The 21937-nt window shown below is 36.2% G+C and overlaps 1 pseudogene across 1 annotated transcript in view; it reads right to left on the bottom strand.

Moving 5' to 3' along the window:
* Positions 1-299: 299 nt before the first annotated feature.
* Positions 300-21937, bottom strand: part of LOC143635488 (potassium channel SKOR-like) — a 57349-nt pseudogene continuing 35711 nt past the window's right edge. The window contains exons 2-12 of the transcript XR_013154065.1: positions 9029-9253; positions 8896-8959; positions 8304-8643; positions 7885-8180; positions 7433-7513; positions 7096-7194; positions 6457-6678; positions 1450-1638; positions 970-1045; positions 463-729; positions 300-393 (exon numbers count right to left, since the gene is read on the bottom strand). The product of XR_013154065.1 is annotated as a potassium channel SKOR-like (transcript). The remainder of the gene's footprint in view (positions 394-462; positions 730-969; positions 1046-1449; positions 1639-6456; positions 6679-7095; positions 7195-7432; positions 7514-7884; positions 8181-8303; positions 8644-8895; positions 8960-9028; positions 9254-21937) is intronic.

Here is a 21937-nt window from a genome sequence, read left to right on the forward strand (position 1 = left end):
TATTGGCCAAGATTTTACCCAAAGTTTTACGGTAGGTATCAACATTGACTATGAGTGCAGTGCAACCAATGACAAAAAATGGGGTTACGAGTGAATGCAGGTAACTATGAATTTTGAAATGTAATAAAGTTTTACTTTTTTTCCCAAGTGTATAACCTACGTATGTCGTTCTTCTATTTGCATTTCTGCTTCAACAATTCAGTGACATCATCGGTCATAAATTAGCAACATTACCAACTATCTAAAGGAAATATATAACTTGAAATTTGAAATTGATGGAATATATAGAGATAGAAACATCATGCAATCTTATCTGATATTTCATCTTCAAGTATCTTTATTAGTTTCTTACTTCCACCCACTCGAGCTTCATCAAGAGGTGTGTGACCCCATCTACAACAAACCCAAACAGTTAGCAGTTACAATTCAATGAACTATTAATTAGTTGTTTATAAAACACACCTGTCCTTGGAGAATACACTTCCCCCAGCTTCTAAGACATTGAATACAAGCCATTTGCAGCAGCAATATGAAGTGGTGTACGGAGATCATAATTTCTAGAATTCGGATTAATTCCATTATTCAAAAGTCGTTTTAAAAAATCGATGTCCCCCTTTGCAACAGCTGTACAAAGACAGTTTCCAGCATTGCTCATTTCCACAAGCATAGAAACCACCATATCGTGACCATTCTTGATTGCTTCAAATAATGGAGTATTTCCATCATTATCTACATTAGAGGTCGCAAATAAACCATTTTTATTACAACAACCATAACAATATATCTTTGAACTGAGAGGTGGTAAGTGTGCTTTGACATGACAATACACATTCAGTGATTATTTGGGTTGTAATGTGTTTGACACGCTTGAGATAAAACACATCCTGGGTCAACCCATTTATAACTACACGGGTTAAATTTTCATCTCCATTTTAAATATTGTAGCATTAATTGCAAAGAAAAACTTACCCGTAGCATTAATTATTACTCCCTTCTGCAAGAAAAACTGAACGAGGTCTACAAATCCTTTGATTGCTGCAATATGCTGTGAATAGATCATTAGTATGTAGTGTTAGATAATTGTTTATTTACTCGCATTGCTTGAGAAGAAAAATGTTCACTAAGCAACAAATTATTAGACGTAATTATCAAAGCTAAAATATTATTTGTTATTTAATATAAATCGACTCAATTAAGAAACCGGTATATATTAGAAGAGAGAGAAAACTTGTAGTTTTTGTGTTTAACTTAAATATATTTGAAGACATTTCATGTATTTATTTTTTCTTCATACTGCAAACTGAGAGAGTGACCTTTTTTTTAAAATGGCACATATACTTATTCTTCTATGAAATTGTACGTGATTAATTATTTCACAGAAAATGATAAAGCATCTAAAATAACTATCAGATTTGTTTTTAAAAATAAAAATAATTTTGGAACTAATACCAATGGTGATCTTCCATCATAATCTGTATTGTTAGAATTTATCCCAGCTTCAACCAAACGCTTTACACGATAGAGGTCACCATTAAAAACAGCAGAATTTAACCTCAAAGCCAACTCAGATTCATGTTTTGCTACATGTAGTGTCAAGTCAGACTCCAATATCTTGTTACGGAGGCGTGTTTGTTTTCCCTGATAACAACAAATGATGATGGATATCAGATGGGTATTAAGGATATGATATTGACTTTGAAGGCTAGGGTTTTATTATTGATAAACTTGAAAAATACATCAACAATCAAAGACTCTCTTAAATAAAGAGATTTACAACGTAACTAAACTAGAAAATAGGAAAGGACTCAACTGATCACATAAGATCAGGACTTTAACAAACTTGACTTAATCAAAATAAAGTAAGCGTTAACTAGCCTTCATATTAGCACGTGCATGGATCAATTTTCTTCATCCCCCCTTGATTCATGTTCCATTACTCCAAGCCAATACCGATAGTAGAAAAACTTTTCTCGAGAGAGGGACTTAGTCAGCACGTCTGCAAGTTGTTCATGAGTATTACAATGAACCAGCTTCACTTGTTCTTGAGCCACCATTTCACGAATAAAATGATACTTGAGTTCAATATGTTTTGATCGCCTGTGCATTACAAGATTCTTGCTTAAGTTTATAGTAAACCGATTGTCACAGTACATAGCTGTAGCTTCCATTTGTTCAAACCCAAGATCAGCTAAGAATTCTTCTTAGCTAAATTTCTTGACACGTGGCAGCAGTGGAGGCTATATATTCTGCTTCAGTGCTAGAGAGAGCAACTGTAGCCTTTTTTTAGAGCTCCATGAGATTGCACCACTTCCAAGATTAAACACATGGGCAGATATACTCTTTCTATCATCAGCGCAGCTAGCCCAGTCACTACCAGTGAACCCAACTAATTCAACCTTAATACCTTTAGCCAAACCAAAGACCAAAAGTTGAGGTTCTAGCAACATACTTTATTATTCTTCGAGCAGCCCCAAATGCAGTTTTGATGGAGATTGCATGTATCTAGCAACCATGCTCACTGCATAGGCCAGATCGGGCCTTGTGTGAGTTAAATAAATTAGACCACCAACCAAACTTCTATAGTTTGCAGCATTAACTTTGTCAGCCTGATCTTCACACGTTAGTTTTTCACTTGAGTTCATAGGAGTATCTTCAGCAGTGCAATCTTTTAATCCGAACTTCTTGAGCAGCCCTAAAGCATACTTTTGTTGCCCCAAAAACAAACCATGCTTAGTTTGTTTAATTTCCAGTCCTAAGAAGAACTTTAATAGACCCATATCAGTCATTTCGAACATCTCATTCTTGCCCTTCTTGAAATCTGCAATGAGTCTGCCACAAGGACTAGTGCAGATTATGTCATCAACATACAAGCACACATACATTACATTATCACCAGACTTCACATAAAGAGTAGGTTCATTTTCACTTCGTTTGTACCCATTATTGATGAAGTAACCATCAATTTTTTAGTACCAAGCTCTTGGAGCTTGTTTAAGGTCATATAGGGCCTTATGTAATTTATAAACATACTCTTCCTTTCCTTTCACAACATACCCTTGTGGTTGCTCAACATAGATGTCTTCAGTCAAATTACCATTGAGAAAGGCAGATTTGACGCCCAATAGATGAACTTTCCACCCCATTTGAGCTGCCACACTAAGAACCACCCTTATAGTTTCAAACCGAGCCACAGGGGCAAATGTCTCTTGATAGTCTATCCCTTGTTTCTGGGAGTATCCCTTAGCAACCAGCCTAGCTTTGTGCTTAAGAATCTTCCCATCAGGACCGGCCTTTGTTTTAAACAACCATTTTAAGCCCACCAAATTCTTGTCTTGGGGAAGCTTTACCAGCTTCCAGGTCTCATTTCTCTCTATAGCCTTCAATTCAGCAGCCATAGCCTCCTTCCAATGCTTCAAGTGAGCTGCCTCATCATAGTTTGTAGGGTCTGCAACATTCAAGGCAATTTGACACTTATAGAAGTCACATTCTTCATAGAAAGTTTCTACTTCTTTTGATTAAGCATATACATCATCAAGAGGTTTTAGCTTGGGAAGAGGTGATGGAGAATAGGATAAATTGTGACTGGAAGAGGTTGTAGTGTTAGGTTGTGGGTGATTGGATGAAGCTGCTGAAGTAGGATAGTCATGAGTTTGAGAGGCTATTGTGGTTTGAGTGTTGTGATTTGTGGAGCTGGATGTAGTAGTATGAGAATTAGGTTGGTTATTGTTAGAATAGGTTAAGTGATTTTATTGGTAAAAGGCTGAGTTGATGAGGCTTGTGAAGGGCTAGAAGGTTGACTAATGTTTCCAGGTTCAATAGGAAAAGGATCAATGTAGGCATGAGGATGTTAAGTTGCATTGGTTTCCCATTGCCATTTTTCTTTCTCAATGAAGGTCACATCTCTTCGTGTGAGAAATTTCTTGGTGAGAGGATTATAGAGACGATACCCTTTGCTTTGTTGGGAGTACCCAATGAATATGCATTTCTCCGTCTTGTCATCAAGCTTCTTTCTGAATTGAGAAGGGACTAAGGCATGAGCCACACACCCAAACACTCTTAGATGATGCACCGAGGGTCTTTTATTGTACCAAGCTTCATAAGGAGTTTGATTTCTTACGGCCTTTGTAGTAGCAATATTAATGAGATAGATAGCAGTGGCCACAGCCTCTGCCCAAAAATAATTAGGCATAGACATGTGCTTCAACATACTTCTAGCCATGCCCATTACAGTTCTATTCTTTCTTTCAACCACCCCATTGTGTTCAGGGGTGTATGGAACAGTTAGATCTTTTTTTATGCCATGGCTTTCACAAAACTCGTTGAATTCATTGGAAAAAAACTCGCCTCGTCTATCTGATCTTAAGACTTTGATTGTGGCATCTACTTCTTTTTTCAACCATAAGCTTAAAAATTTTAAACTTAGCAAACACATATGACTTGTTAGCTACAAAATACACCCAACACATTCTCGTATAATCATCAATAAAAAGTAGATAATAGTAACTACCTCCAAGACTAGGAACTTGCATGGCTCAGCAAAGATCGGTGTGGATTAGCTCTAGTCTCCTTGTGGCTCTCCAAGACTTATACGGAAATGATTCTCTACTTTTCTTACCAACAACACAGTCTTGACATTTTTCAGCATGTTGAATAGTGGGTAAGCCAAACACCATTCTCTTGTCATGAAGAAGTTTCAAGCTTTGGAAGTGGTAATGGCCATATCGTTTTTGCCAAAGCATTGAAACTTCATCAATAGGAGAATCAATAGAGTGGGTGTTGGTTCCTGACTTATTGGCATAAAAAAAAAACATGTTATTGTTTTGAATTGGGACAACCATTAAAGTTAAGCCATTGGATTTACTTTTAATGACACATTGGTCATCATTAAACAACAATGATTATAACCAAGCCAAGGAGCATAATAAACATCATCTAAAAATCTAGAATTACCATTTGGTGATTCAATCTTTACCGTTCCCTTTCCAAGAACTGTTTGTTCCTCCATGTCTCCTAATCGAACTATCATTTGGAAGCCTTCATCAAGATGAGTGAAACTCTCTTTGCAGCCAATCATATGATTGGAAGCTCCTGAATCTAAGAACCAGAGAGTGTTGTTGTTACTTCTTTTCTTAGTTTCATTCACCAAGACAAACTTGTCATCAGTGATTGCCATGAATAGTCTTTCTTCATCTTCCTCATTTTCGTCTTTTTCTTTGGCAATAATTGCGGATTGCTCATCGTTGTACTAACAATCTTTTTTAAAATGCCCATATTTGTTGCAATGGGTACAATGAGGGATCTTAGACTTGTCTTGGCCGCTTCTTCCTCGGCCTCTTCCCCTAAAGGAGAGTTGGCCTTTGCTTCTTGACCCATTACCCCTGGAATCATGCATTGCTTGAAGGGCATGTTCATCACTTTCATTCTTCTTCTCAGGAATTCTACTGTTAATTCTTTCCTCTTGAGTTTGAAGGCACCCATTGAGTTTGACTGGGGTGAGAGTGGACAGGTCATATGCCACCTCAATTGATGGCACAACATAATCAAACTTAGGAGTTAAGCTCCTAAGTATCTTCTCAACCACCGTTTGATTGCCAATGGTTTCTCCAAATGCTCTTTTCTGGCTAACCAAAGCCAAAAGACGCCCAAAGTAGTCGCCAATTGGCTCACCTTCTTTCATGGAGAGATTCTCTAAAGTCTCTCCTAAGTCCCTGCAATTTCACAGCTTTAACCTGTGAATCTCCTTCAAATTCCATCTTGAGAATCTCCCACGTTTCTTTGGCCGTTGAAGCTGCTGCAACCCTAGAGAACAATTGGTCATGCACGGCTTTTTGAATGATAGCCATTGCATGAGCATCATGTTTCTGAGCATTCTTGAGTTTTGCAGCATCTTTCTCTTTATCATCAACACCATCTTGAACCAGGTCCCAAAGATCACGAGATCTTAAAATCGTCTTCATGCGTATACTTCAATATTCATAACCTTCTCCTTTGAATATGGGAATTGGAGTAGCAGCAGTTGGAAGAGTGCTCGTATGATCAGCCATTGGGTAAGGAATAAGAATGATAAAGTATCGTAAGTTGTTGCTCTGATACCAATTTGATGGATATCAGATGGGTATTAAGAATATGATATTGACTTTGAAGGCTAGGGCTTTATTATTGATAAACTTGAAAAATACATCAACAATCAAAGACTCTCTTAAATAAAGAGATTTATAACGTAACTAAACTAGAAAATAGGAAAGGACTCAACTGATCACATAAGATCAGGACTATAACAAACTTGAGTTAATCAAAATAAAGTAACCGTTAACTAGCCTTCATATTAGCACGTGCATGGATCAATTTCTTCAAATGAGATATCAGAAAAGAAATTCTAACTTAGAAGCTAATTGTTCGCAATTGCATTAAATAAATACTCTGAAATCATTACAATGTTAAACATAAGTAACTGACCTCAAGGAGGTTGTCTAGAATGATCCTCCCATCAGCATAATGTATCTCTAGTATATCTATAAGAGATTGCTTATCAATTTGCAATAGCTTTGACAGCTCAGCAACACGAACTGTATTAGGTACTGGAATGTTACAAAGAACTGACAATTCATTTAGGGAGCTACAAGTTTCCGATATCCTAACACATGTCTCTACTTCATTCTCACTTCTTTCCACATCCTCCTATACAACAATATTATGCCACTTAGTGTTATTTTGTTTTATAACCGACCCGAATCGACCCATTTATAACTGAATAATTGTATAGCTAAAACTCATACCAGCTTCCCATAACAAACTATGTATAGCTTTTCTGATAATGTATCTCTAGTATATCTATAAGAGATTGCTTATCAATTTGCAATAGCTTTGACAGCTCAGCAACACGAACTGTATTAGGTACTGGAATGTTACAAAGAACTGACAATTCATTTAGGGAGCTACAAGTTTCCGATATCCTAACACATGTCTCTACTTCATTCTCACTTCTTTCCACATCCTCCTATACAACAATATTATGCCACTTAGTGTTATTTTGTTTTATAACCGACCCGAATCGACCCATTTATAACTGAATAATTGTATAGCTAAAACTCATACCAGCTTCCCATAACAAACTATGTATAGCTTTTCTGCTATATTTCCTTCTGCAATAATCACTTCTCCAGGAAGAAAGAGTTCTTCCTGAACTTTAATCGCCTACAATATTAAAGAACTAAATAAATTATAAATGAGAAACATTAGTGTCTTACATTGTTGTTAGTGCAAATACTTTTGTACAAATGTAAGTCTGTTGAGGTGATAAACATGTAAATATCACTTTTTAAATTAAACATGGCATGTTAACGGACATCCAGATAACCAAACAATCAATTGCGTCCTCAAAATGAAGAACAAAGTTTGCATCGCATTGGAAATTTATTGACAAACAACTTACTATCTGTTTGATAAATGGAAGAGAGCAACCCTTGAAAATAGGAACTTTTGTGATATAAGGATCATATAACTTTTGTGATATCTGTAAAACACAAAACATTAGTATAATATATATATATATATATATATTTAATGGTTCAAATAAAAAAAAGGAGTTTCCTAAAAATAGTAAGAACCAATAGATTTTTGACATGTGGCATTACAACCTATAGTGAATGAACAATTCTAGAAAACTATGTCGGTTATAATGGTGAAAGAGTAATTCTAAGAAACTATGTCAGTTTTTGGTAACTTTAAATCTCAGTCATTGATTAACATGATTCAATGAATCAATGGCTATAATTTATTCATACTCTTCCTAAGAAACTTTGGTTTTAGCATGATCCTCCCATATATATATATATATGTGTGTGTGTGTGTGTGTATATATATATATTAACGTATATATAACACCTTGGCTTTGAAAGTAGCTGGGATATCCTGAAGAACAACAGCTTCATTGTAGTTGGTCTCGTATTGTAACCGCACATGGCTTTTGATCTCTTTACTTATCTGCCTCCCAAGATTATTTTTGTTCATAAATTTGATCAAGTCTGTCATTTTATCCCTAAACCTTTCTGTTCTTGATCCTTTCACAATTAGTGCTGCCATGTTACCTAGTAAATAAGCACCAAGAATCATGTCACCTGAAATATAGATGATTATGAATATCATTTCTCTATTGTTCACAGCATGTATATCTCCATAACCTGCAATAAATGATATATATCAGTTACATCCAATAAAGAACATTCTTTAATTTGCAGTTTCAATGGGAGAAGATGATAGTGGTGGTAGTAATGATGAACAAGATGATGTGTTGGCTCACTTACCAACAGTTGCCATGGTGACAATGGCAAAATATAGGGAAGTTATATAGCGTGTCCACAAGTCTATATCTCTAAATTGGGAATAACTGTAGTCTCCCATCTTCAAGCTCCCAATCCATGTGTAACCTTCTTTAGTTGGAGGCAGTGTGGTGGCAAGGTAGTAGAAGATACATGCAGCTGTGTGTGTGCAATAGAGTTCAATAACAAAAAGCTTTATGATTCTGGTGAACAGGTAGTTGATTCGAATATCTTTCTCCAATGTCTCAAAGAACTCGGTCACTCTGAGAGCCCTACTTAGCCTGATCCACAGCAGGTACCTCACAGCTTCTTCTCTGTTACAAGCCTGTTCAATTAAATAACATAAATATACCCACTCCTGTATAAATCAAACTGAATACAATCGCATTGAATTAAATCAAATTGAATTGTATTGTACTAAATCATATCGAACTGAACCAAACCTAACTGAACATAATCAAGCCTACTTGAATCAAATATAATTAAAACAAGTTAAACGGCCTAATTGAACAAAACTCGAATGGAATCAAACATGATTGAATCCACTCGAATTGAAGTACAGTAAGAAAAAAAATACCTTGTAAACGGCGTCCAAGGGCAAACAACCGAGAAAATCAAGTAAGAAGCGAGATTTTAAGTAGCTGCAACAAGGCGATTCGAGTTATAAACAAAAGGAATGATTGATAGTGAATTAAAGAAGAAATACCGACCAAAGTGCGATTCGATTATGAGAGCAGACAAGGCGATGGGAGTGAGGGTCCTTGTAGGCAACGAAGAAATGCAGGAAAATGTCAATGAGAAAAGCAAGCTGGCCGGCAATGTCGAGGAGGAATAACTTCTCCGGCAGACCTCGGAAGAACCCGAACTCCAAAGGTGTGAAGAAGGAGGAATAAACCGCCCATACCATTATGAATTGCTTCCATCCTAAATACCACCTGCAATTGCAACCGCATTTTCATTTGTTATTTAGTAGGTTAATTAAAAACAAACTATAAATGGCGGGTTATGATTTTAAAAGTTAGTTGATTATGTGGTTTTTAGAGCGACGACTCTACAAATAATTTAGGTGATAATTTAGGGGGGGAAATTGTTGTCCATTAATCCATACGATGTGCTTTTACTATAAATTATTTTTTTTGTTATATTAATTAACATATACATCATCTTTTATTTTACACCACATCAAAGATTACGTTGGAGGCTCAAAGAAGATCAAGAAGAAACGTAAAGTTGGAAGATCTCGGTTAATAATCTCTCATAATAAGTAATAATAATAACTTATTTAAGGAGAAGTTTATCGGTATGTTTGGCAAAGAGCTTTTAGGAACTTTTAAGGGTTTTAAGCTAAAAGTTTTTAGGAAAAAGTTCATATTTAATGAAAAGTCTTGTTTGGTTAGAGTAGCTTGAAGCTTTTAGGTTAGGAGAAAAAATTTGAAGCTAAAACTCCAACTATCGGCGTTTAGAAAAAAGCTACAACCTTTTAGTATTTCAAATTTTACAATTTTGGTACTTGAACTTCCATCGTCTTTTGTTAATTCATATAATAATTACATATTTAACTCATATTCAAAATCAACTACCCACCATGATTTTTGAAAATACCATAACTTTTTCACATGTTAATATTTTTTTTAAAGAAATTACATCATAAAAATAAGCATTTTATTCTTTTTAATTTGAGTATCATATTGTTATACTTCTTTAACTTTAAAAACTTAACATATTATGTGAATCTAGGCTAGAATCGACAACAAGTCGAGTCAGGCAAGCCCAGGTCACATGTAAAACCAAATTAGGGTCGGAACGAGTCGATGCAAAAAGGGCTAATTTAGTTCGATTCATGTTGGTACGGTTTTGATTCGAAAGGGGTCAAGTCAGAATATGTTTCGGATTAGAACAGTGCATCGTGCGAGCACCCAACTAGTTTTATTAATAGCTCTAGTTACTCTACCAAACACCTAAATATTTCTAAAAAGTTACAGCTAATAGCTACCAGCTACAGCTTCTAGCACCAACTTCCAGCTATCTGCTAGCAGCTTCCAACTACAGCTATCAGCTAGTTTTGCCAGACATACCCTATAACTCCTATAAGGTTATTAACTATCTGTGCTACTATTTGGTGGTTTGAAATGAAAAAAACGTTAAAAGTGGTGCAAAAGAAATTGCACTAATTTTGATGTTATTTTACTAATCTTGTGAAATAACGTTAAAAGTGGCGGAAAGTTAATCGGGCATCATGTGGTGGCGTTGATAGCCGAAAGACAAGGGTGCATGCACCAATCAGCCGGTGTCCCGATGATTGAGTGCTACATGCCTTATGTCCAAGGCTTGATGCAAAACTATTATCAAGTCGGGGGTCTCACCAGAAGCAATCTCTCTATCCCTATGGGGTAGAGGTAAGGTTGTCTACATCTTACCCTCCTCAGACCCTGTCATAGCTAGGGGTGAGCAAAAAACGGTTCGGAACCGTCAGAACCGAGGAACCGGAACCGAACCGGTGACTCAGAACCGCTAATGTGTGTACCGGTTCGGTTCTCGGTTCTCAGAATTTGCATTAAACGGTTCCCGGTTCGGTTCCGGGGGTAAAACCGGTGGTTCTACACTTGGAACCGAAGAACCGGAATATTCAAAACGTTTTAAATAAATTTACCAATCCCCATTTTTTATATAGTGACTTATTAACCGGCATCCATTCAATCATTTTTTTAATTTAAATCTTCTTTCTTTACGTTCAAGTACTAGCATGATCAATTTTGATTTATGCTATCAAGGTAATTTAATATAAAATGATATGATCTTCCATTAATCTATCGTTGCTAATGATTTATTTAACTTAAATACATAAGTTTTAATAAAAAATATAACGGATGTTCATGTTCTAAACTAAATTAGTTTTACCGTGAAAGAAGACATACAATTGTATAAACTTGTTTTGCAATTTGGAAAGTTTGCATAACTCATTTAATAAATAAATGATCGCACCGATTTTAGCTAGAACCGATTAGCGAGAACCGGCTTTAGCGGTTCTGGAACCGAACCGGTTTACTATAATAGGTTCCGGTTCCGGTTCTATTTTCACTTATTTTCGGTTCCGATTCGGTTCTCGCGGTTCTAAACCGTTGCCCAGCCCTAGTCATAGTTTTGCTATTGGTAGGATATATTAAGTATGATGACGATGAATTGATAAAAACGTAGTATCACTTTTGTGTTTACTAAGTTCGGTCAGTGGGTAATAGAAACTAAAAAGTAATAATAATATTGTTACAAAAGTGATATATTATTTCTTTAAATCCGCATTTCCTTTCCATTTTCCAAGAATTTTGGGCAATATTGGAAAGTTCACAGTCGATTCAATTTACCGTATTGAATAACCCTTGGCCAATGCGGGCTCAAACGTATGTACATTTTACATTTTGTAGTTCTTGTTTGAATTTGGCTAATGGTCATGGGATTTTGTAATATTTCATTTCAATTATAATAATATATTTTGAATTATTATGTATTAAGAAGGGAAAAAACTCAAATACTAAGGTGAACATAAACCGAGTAAGATTCGTGAGATTCGACACATATCATACCCGGTTATTTACAATAGGATCGGTTCTCGGGTTCAAAGAATATTATTAAACGGGTCCAGGTCGAGTCTCATGGGTTTAACCAGTTTCTCTTTACAAAAACCGGATAAGACGAGTGAGACCCGAACCGATCAAACTCAATTATTTACAGCAGAGTCAGGTCCTAGGTCCTAAGAATACCACTAAACGGGACTAGAGTGGGTCTCGCATGTTTGACCCGTAAGCACACCCCTGCTCAAATATCCTTGTCGATTTATTGTATTAGATTTTAGAAAATGTGAAGTAACCGAAAAAATCAACAAAAGTCACGTGGTCAAAGTTAACATATTCAGACGTATGATTGCGGAAGGAAAACACAGCCACCTTACCTTGAAGCAACAATAAGATCACACGAAAGGAAAACGTAGTATTCAGTATGGAAGAAGACAAACCTAAGAATGTGAGTGAATACAGATAGGGTACATAGTCAAAGCTTAGAGCAAATACAAAATGCATAGAAGGAAGCCTCGGTAGACGTCTTCTTCAGCCCAAAATAAACTCAACATATCATCCAATAGGGTCAATGGGAGTAACCAATGTCAACAATGAAAATGTAATAAGAGAAAGACTGCCGTAATAGAAAGAATCATATGATCTGTGACATTCGTCAATTTCGGATCTCGAATATGTAACATCCCAAAATTTCAATAAATAATATTTTATATATTATCTCTTTGATGGACAAGTTTACTTAAGATGGTAAATAAAATAATAATAAAGGATGGTGAGATAAGTAAGCTAATTAGATGAATTAATCATAGAATAAAAAGGAAAGATGAGCCTTAGGTCTATGGGCTTAAGACAGTATAAATACCCCTTAAACCCTAAATCTTTCCATTTTCAACCAACTTATCCATCTTATTCTCCCTACACCTCCATAACACACACAAACCCTTTCTTTTTTCGGCCGCAAGATAGAAAGTGAAATCCAAGATCAAACGAGCCAAGATCATCGATCTATCCTCTATATTCGATCTAGTCACAAGATCCAAGCTCATAACCAAGCTAGCCGTGACCTAGAAAATGATTAAAGGTATGTTCTTGATCTTAAAGCTTACGCTTTTATGAACGGATAGCCATGAAACTTGAACATAGACAAGATCGGGTCTAGATAAAACATAAAGTTAACAACTTGATGACTAAAAATGGACGTAATATACCCATGGCTAGATACGGTTTATGAAGGATGTAACATCACGGGAATTTTGGGCCAAAAATGACAACTCTCCAAAGTTAAGGGACTAATCCTGCCAAATTCAAACTCCAAAGTTAAAAATGAAAAATCTGTTTTTTCTCCTATCGCGCTACACGATGGGGACAAGGGACAAGCCATCGCGTATCGCGATGGGGCTTGGTCAAACCTTCTGGAAGGGGTCAACAGCGATATGCGATCACTGGTTGAACCTACGACATCGCGTATCGTGATGACGTGTCCCGACACCTCTGGCACAAGACTGCCACGCGTCCACACGTGGCACACCTCTCGCCACGTGTCCCGACACGTGGCACATCGTCCGCCACGTGTTAACACGTGGCACACCGTCTGCCACGTAGCAACACGTGGCAGACCTACGTGGTGACGATGCAAAGCTACATCGCGCTACGCGATGGGTCACTAGGGGCCTATCGCGTATCGCGAAAGGATCCAAGATTTTGCTTATAAATAGCAGGTCCGGGGTCTTCATAAACCACACCAAAATCAGTTCTCAATCCTCTCTCTAAACATCTCTCTACACCTCGAAATTCGTGCCAACGATCCACCTCGAAAACCGTGCCCCAATTCCTCAATAAACGTGCCATACCTGGATATTCGTGCCACTCCCCGACGACGTTCCGATCAAGAAGGTGATCCCGTACCGACGTCCCGACGATCATCTCGAAGTGCGTGCCGTGAAAAGTTGGTGTCTCGAGAAGCGTGCCGAAGTGAAGTGGCGATCAAAGCGAGTGTTGAAAAGATTAAGTGGCGTAGAAGTGCTGCTCGAGTATCTAGGAAATATTAAGCCGAGGAAAGGTAAGGCTTACTACCCGATTAAAATAATGATAAAATATTATAAAGGCTTAATGCCCTAAGTCGGAATTATACTCGATGTTTATAAAAAAGAAAGGTAATATAACAAGGAAAAGCAATAAAGAAAGAAGTATGGAAGTGTATATATCTATGTGTGAATTATATATAAATCCTTGTTATGATTATTATATAAGTAATAGGGATATTCTTATATGATAAAAGAAAAAGAATACGTTTCTTAGAAAAGAAGAAAACGTCGGGTTTTTATAATAAACTAAAGGTTTATAAATATTGCTTTTAAAACTAAAGGTTTTAAAGTAAAAGAAATGAACTAAAGGTTCATCGAGATAATAAGACTAAAGGTCTTAAGCCGGATTGTATATCCGACTAATAAAAGTTATACTCGTACTATAAGTGCGAGATAGCAAGAAAGATTACGCAAGGACGGTGTTGGAAACCGATCCCGATCAAAGGTGAATACGCCCTACTTTTACAAACTTGTTTTCAAATAAACAAACGTGTTATGTGTAAAACTTTACATGAGACTAAGTGTCTCTAAAAACATTATTAATAAGAGAAAAAGCCTAGCCCTCAGGCTGTAGTATACGTTTGTCTGGATCCTTACATATGTGGAAAAATGCGGTGGGCACATCGCACCACGCCTGGTCACAACCTCCAGCCACGATGGGCCGAACCAAAGTATGTTCGAGTGAGAATGACCTTTTGTATAGTTATGGTACCTAAGTACGTCGGGACGCTGCGGTGTCTTGCTAGGGTGACCTAGGTAGAGGCTCGAGTTTATAATGATATTGTTTTAACTTTGTTATTCCTAAGCCAAGATGGGCCGAGGCATGCGTAACCCTCGAGGGGTAACAAAGTAAAAGAAAATATTTTCGCGTCAGCATATTCACCAGCATTCGTTGCTGACGTAGTTTTATAAAATTTTGCAGGTAACCAAGATTAGAGCTAAAGGACGAAGGCTCGAGAATCCGATGGCTCGGATAATTTTTGTTAAATGTTAATATAACTAAAATGGTGGTTTTGTAAACTTAAAACAAGTAAACACAAATGAAACTTGTTTCCATCTTTTGTAATGTAAATATTTTATAACTTTGATCCTTAAGTTTACAAGTCTTCCACTAATTAACCGTAACTCTTATTTATTTACAAATGTGGTACCAACTATCGAGTCACACGCCTAGGCCTATGATGGGGGTGTGACAAAGGAAACCCTAGGTCTAGCTTAAAGAACGTTTTTATGATAAAGGTTCTAGCTTTATGCTAGAAACGGGTAAATCTTGATAGTGGGATGATATTGGGCGGTTAAACGGTTGAGAACGATGATGAAAAGTGGCTAAAACCCTTGATATGGACCTGTAGCAAGCAACTAGACTAAGGAAAGAAACGAGAAGATAGGCTGATGAGCTGAAACATCAGACTGAGGGTTCTCGGCCACTTTCTCGGCCAACCCACTCGTAACAAGGGTTTTCGGTCAAGTTTGTGATTTCGGTCCACGTTCTCGGCCAAGTAGGGATCTCGGTCAAACACGAGTTCTCGGTCAAACCTGGGATTTCGGTCAACAGGGGTTCTCGGGCATGTTTTCGGCCACCCCATTCTGTTGGGATTTGGGCCTAAATCCAGTTGTGCCCAGATACCATAATGGACAGTTGGGCTAAACCCATATCTAATATAAAGCAAACTGGCCTATTATCTTAGGCTTAGCAACTATGCCCAACTTAGAAAATAACTTAAAATGTTAATGGAAAATGTGTTAAGACAGTTAATGAAAATAGCTTAACCCCAGCCAGGGGCTCTGCCCCATGGACCCCGCTAGGGGTTGCCGCCCCTAGAACCCCGCTGCCAGGGGCGCTGCCCCCGGACCCCTGTTCGTTGTGGGTTATATAAAGATAGAAATACGATATGAGTAGCAATAGTTAATTGATACATGTAAATATTATACAGTTAGCCGTGCACAGCTCAAGAAGGGAATAACTATTAACGGTGAACGTAACCGCATCCAGGTGAGTTTCTAGCCCCATTCCTTGTTATGTTTTCGGGGCTGTGTGCATACTCGATGTGATTAGTCAATACACTTACCTTAAGTGGTAAGTGTATGCATATTATGATATATGTGTTTGTTATAAAAGTATGCTTGATGGTACATGAACGATCTTCGGATATTGCTTGTACTGTCAGGAGATAGTTAGATGATGTGATTGTTAATATGCATGTTGTATGTATGAAGTATGCATATTATAGAATATGAAAGAAAGTAAGTAAAATATATATAAATGAAAAGGGAAGTATGATATGAAGGAATTGACGTTAAAGGGTGGCAGACCCTACTAATATCTGTGAAGAAGGGTGTGTCACACCCTCAAAATCCACTAACAGAGTTTTACCGTCAGAGGGTGTGAACTAACAGGATCGGAATCATCAGTTATAATCAAACCATAAAATAAAGTTTCAAAACCATGAAAACCTTTACGAGTAATTAAATACGGAAGCGTAAAAACCTTTAATCTAAAGTTGCGTCACGCAGGACGACTTAAAACCAATGATAACCGTTAAAAATAAGTTTGCATAATAAAAGCGTATTCAAGCAAGGCATGTCCTAAACCGCGCATCCGCCTCGGCTACTTGAGAATAACATACTAAAAGTGTCAACACAAGGTTGGTGAGTTCACAAGTTATGTAAAAATAAATGTTTAGCGTTTGCGTTCAGCGTTTTGCGTTACAGTGTTTTGCGTTACCAGATAGTGTTACGTCAATTATATATCTATAGGTAGCTAGCCTATAAAGCAAGTATTACTAAGTGTTCGACACCGAAGCTGACTCGTTTATTAAGTGCCTTGTCACCAGGTCCTCCAGACCATGGTACGTGTTAGCCAAAATTACACCCGCTCGACCTCCAGTCGAGTTTAGCGTTGGGTGGGGTTTGTCAAACCCAGTAGTACTACTCAACAGTGACTCGCTATTCTAAATATTAACCGGTTCGATGTGTAGGACTTCAAATGTTTCGTTTGCCACTTAGCCTTTACAAGTGATATATAATTTATAACAAAATCTTAAATGCGTTGTGGAGTATGTTATCTCCCCCAAGTGAAAAGCGTTTGAAAACAGTTTAAAGAGGGGAAAGTGAAACTCACTGCTTGCGAAGAATTTCCCAAATTAAATCACCAAGATGCGCGTCACAGAAAAACTCTCTCTAGCGTTCTAAAACAACAAAGAGATTTTTTTTCTAAGTGTCGGAATATTATCGAGTCTCTAGACCCGGCACATAATACCTATGCACATAACATGTTTCGTGTTTCGTTTGTGAATCGTGTGTGACTTTAACAATGTATTTGTGATACGTTACATGTGTAAGCAATCATTTACGTGTCACGTATTCATAAAGTACATCACTAGCAATTACTTCCCGTAAGGGCAATTTGGTCAACACATAACAATAAACTAGCAACTATTCCCCATAAGGGCAATTTGGTCAAAGTATGACAATCAATTAGCAGTTATTCCCCGCAAGGGTATTTTGGTCAAAACATAACAATTATATAGCAAGTATCATGTTTCATGCATTTTCACACAACTCAGCAGCTAGTTTCACCGAGACAGAAATCCAACTAGAAAGATTGTACTATTTCACCAATCATAGCATCTCAATTAATTTACCAAAAATCATCACAGAAGCATATATGTCTTAGGTTTCCATAACATATTTTATTATATTTTTATTCCACAGATTTTTCTCACAATCATCAAATCATTACAGCAAACTCATAACAGTCAAGTTCATGCGCAACAGAATGTTATTTGCAATTTCCGTTAAACGAAAAATCCAATAAATGCAAGACCACTTGGGTTAGGTTCCTAACTCAATGAGTCAACTTCCAGAAGTGGAACCAACCCAATTGGTCTCGTAGTTCATGAGATATAACATTTACAAAACAACCTAACAGCAGGTCTAACAGCTCAGCTTTGCACAACGTTTTTGTAAAATCATAAAAGTTAACCTTTACTTGTCCAAAAATTACAAATTTATACTCTATAGAAACTAGACTCAACCTAGTTTACTGTAGTACCAATAATCCCAACCAATTTTCACATTTACACTTCGTTACAGTCACTTAAACATCAAATACACATTCTGTCCAGAAACTGTTTGCATCCAAACTCAATATATTAACAACCTATGAACTATCATGCATTCATATAACACTCTAAACTCCATAAACACCATCCACGCACATCAATTACCCATTACATACATGATTAGGGTTTTTGTTTGAACTCCAATCATAGACACAACAATTAACATGCAACAACATTCAATCTAGTTATCAAATCGTTATCCAATCAACAACAAATCATATTAACTATACATACATGAAATCGGTCAAGCTAGGGTTTTCAATTAACCCATTAAACATCAAAATCAAGCAATAAGGATGTAAAGGATGATCAATTATACCTTCCTAGCACCTAGTTCTTCAATCAAAAGCTTGAATTGAGGGTTGTATATGTGTGTAAAGTCGACGGCAGCCAAGGGTTTGGGGTTAGAGGTTCCGATCGGGACTTGGGAGAATAATAATAATAGTTAGGGTTAAGTTATTAAGGATATATTTATAAACATAACAAGTTACACTCAAGTCCCTCCACTTTCAATTGTTGTTTCTCTAACTCAACTAACTTAGTTCTTGTTTCTTGTCTAGCATTACACACAATATAATCAAGTAACACATATGTTAACACATAATTATCACATAATTATTATGTTGACGTTTTTCGTTTATTCATCAACCGTTTGCGTCAACTCGTTTGCGTTTCGGTGCAAATCCCGAAAGACTACACATGTAGTAAGTGTTAAGCGTCATTTAAACCCTAGTTTAAATGTAATGAAGTGTGCGTTATAGATTCAATGATCTTTAAGTTTGAATTGACGGAGTTGAGTTAACGGAGTTAACCTGAAATTGACGATTGTCACAGGGTGGCAGACCCTAATAATATATGTGAAGAAGGGTGGCAGACCCTAATAATATTTGTGAGGTTATAGGGCGAAAGGCTCTTTAAGGGTGGCAGACCCTAATAATATTTGTGAGGTTATAGGGCGAAAGGCTCTTTATAATGTATAAGTATGTATGTAAAGAAAGATAAAATATGAGGTATGAAAGAAAGAAAGTATGAAGGTAAGAATAAAAGTATATACTTGTGTATGTATGAAAGAAATCTAAGAAGGATATGTATGTAATATAAGAATGTATTATATGTTGATTGTATTAACTAGAAGTCACTCAGCGTAGCTGACTTTTAGTATGCACGCAGGTGAGTAGATTAAGGCAGTTAGCTTGAGGAGGACACATGGCAGGGTTGGATGAAGCTGGCATCTGAGGATTTTGGTTATGATGTTTTATCACTATATTTTACGTTGTGTTTTAAAAAGACAAATTATGAATGATTGTAACGAATGGTTGACTATTTTATTATTCCGCGAAAGTTTTTAATTAACTCTGATTTTAGAAAACTGTGTTTATGAGTAAATCCAACGTCAAATGTGAGGCACCGGTAACGGGGCCTTACAGAATTGTATTCGTTTTGTAATTGTTTATTATGTAAAATGACCCGTTTTGTAAACTGAAGCTTATGATATAATCAAAATGATGGATTTTATATTACAATATTGTTTTACACTTGTTGGGTCTTGGAAACATTCATTTCGGTCTTTAAAATGCGTAAAAACCACTTAAAACGAACTCTGGGGACTAAATCTGCTATTTTTGAAAGTTTTGGAAAGCTGATGGCCAGCCCCATCGCGCTACGCGATGGGGAACCCCTATACTCATCGCGTATCGCGACCTGTTTCAGATCAGCAGGTCGCATTTTGTTGTTTTGTGTTTGTTTTGTACCCTCTTTGCATGTGAATACTTGTTATTATCATCCATATTTGACCCAACTCCTTCCCCTATATATACACCACCATTTCCATCCATAATTCTCTGCTACAACTCCAAATTCTCTCTTAAATATCAAAGATTCAAGGTTATTTTCATAAGTGTATTTGAGTGTTTGACTTCCAAAAGTCAAACTGAGTTTAATCTTTCTTTCTAATTTGTTCATCTAACCTTAGTAATACTTGTTTATGGTGGCACAACATATATATAATATAATACCCCTTGTTACCTTTGGTAGTTGCTTCTCGGGCTCCGATCGGTGAGGTTTCGGACCTCGTAAGGCAAGGCTTCATGGAGAACTTCGTGTTCTCGATATATATATATATATATATATATATATATATATATATATATATATATATATATATATATACTTATCTAACTTTATTATTTCTTACTAACCATGCTTAACTTCTGCTCATTTTAGTTTATTTACAAGTTCCATGGTTATGAGTTTGAGGGTCTATGCTTCGGTTTAACGTAAATAGCTCTAAACTGTAAACCGAACTTTTGCTTACTAGTTTTGTTGAAAATAGTTGTTTAAACATGTTTAATGTTAGATTTGAGTTTCTAAAATCATTTTGTACAAGTTCCTTGATATTGGGTATGTGTAAACCATCTATGAACTTATTGGGAGATGGAAACCGAACCAAAACTGAACTTTTGTTTAAAGACTTTATTGTTAACTTTCTGGTTATAAAACATAAGTTTCTTCAATTATAAATTATTATACAAGTTCTTGGATATTTGGGCATGTGGAAACCATCAATGAACTATTTGTAAGATGGAAATCGAACCAAACCGAACTAAACCGACTTTTACTCGCTTAAGACACACAAGTGTGTTTTTAGCTACCAAGACTTGTATATTTCTTTAAAAATAGTTTACAAACTGATTTTAATTATTTTCTTAAGTACTTGGAAATGTTGGATCCAACTTGATCTCATAACAAAGTTTGGACCGACAAAACTGAACACTCGCTTAACGTGCGTTGTTAGTTCTAAAACAATAGAACTACATACTTGGTTAAGTGTTTTTATATTTTAATGAGTTATCTCATAACAATTAATATTTTGGAAAGTTGACTTTGGGTTTGACCATTTGTCAAGACCCGAACCAACAACCCGAACACTCGTTAAAGACCCGTTTTAGTATCTTTGTCCCAAAGTAACTTGCATTCTTGCATTTTACCCACCTTATTACTTAACATAGGTTAAGTAAATGATAAGGTTAGATACTTTAACCCAGTTTCGAGTAAACTTACATTTTAAAGGGTTATTATTATAAATTCTTTAATAGTTACATTTTAAACCCTTACTTTAATTATTTACACATCATGTTTTTATTTTAAATAATTTCCAAAACAACCTTCCTAATTCAAGGCTTTTGTTTTTATTTAGGCATAGCTCGTTAAACTTCATCCACCGGTTATTCTTCTTTTGCCGATCAAGTTTATTACTTGAACGTGAGTACTTTCATATCCCGTTTTCTATCTTTTATTTTGGGGGTGACATTTCATTTTATCTAAACTAAATGTTTTATACTTGGGTCTTAAACCACAAACGTTATTGTATACTTTACTTAAATACTTGCTCGATTTGGTGTTCTATGATTATATGCCTATGTGTTTATCGCTTTTGGTTGGTTGATCTATAAATCCTAGACTACTTGACATCCCCTTGTAGCAAGGTGTAGTTAACGTAATGCAATTAACGATAACTATTAAATCCTAGACTATTTGGCATCCCCTTGTAGTTAGGTGTCGCTAACGTAATTCTATTAGCGATTTTATCCAAACTATTGCTTTTATTTATTGTTTCGTATACTAGTTTTGTGGCTTTTCCTTACTATATATTATATGCTTAAACTTATGAATTGCTCACCAACCTTTGTGTTGATAAACTTTATTTTATGTAATGTTACAGGTTTACATCTTAGTTGATTTTGGAGCTTGTGGAGAAAACGTCACAAATACCTTTGGGATATGAACAATATTTAATTTGCTATATTTTGTTATGACTTGTTATGAATGTTGTTATGTGACATTTT

This window comes from Bidens hawaiensis, unplaced genomic scaffold, assembly GCF_021521415.1.
Source record: "Bidens hawaiensis isolate Kalapana, Puna unplaced genomic scaffold, B.hawaiensis_p1.1 tig00000536_1, whole genome shotgun sequence".
Taxonomy (NCBI): domain Eukaryota; kingdom Viridiplantae; phylum Streptophyta; class Magnoliopsida; order Asterales; family Asteraceae; genus Bidens; species Bidens hawaiensis.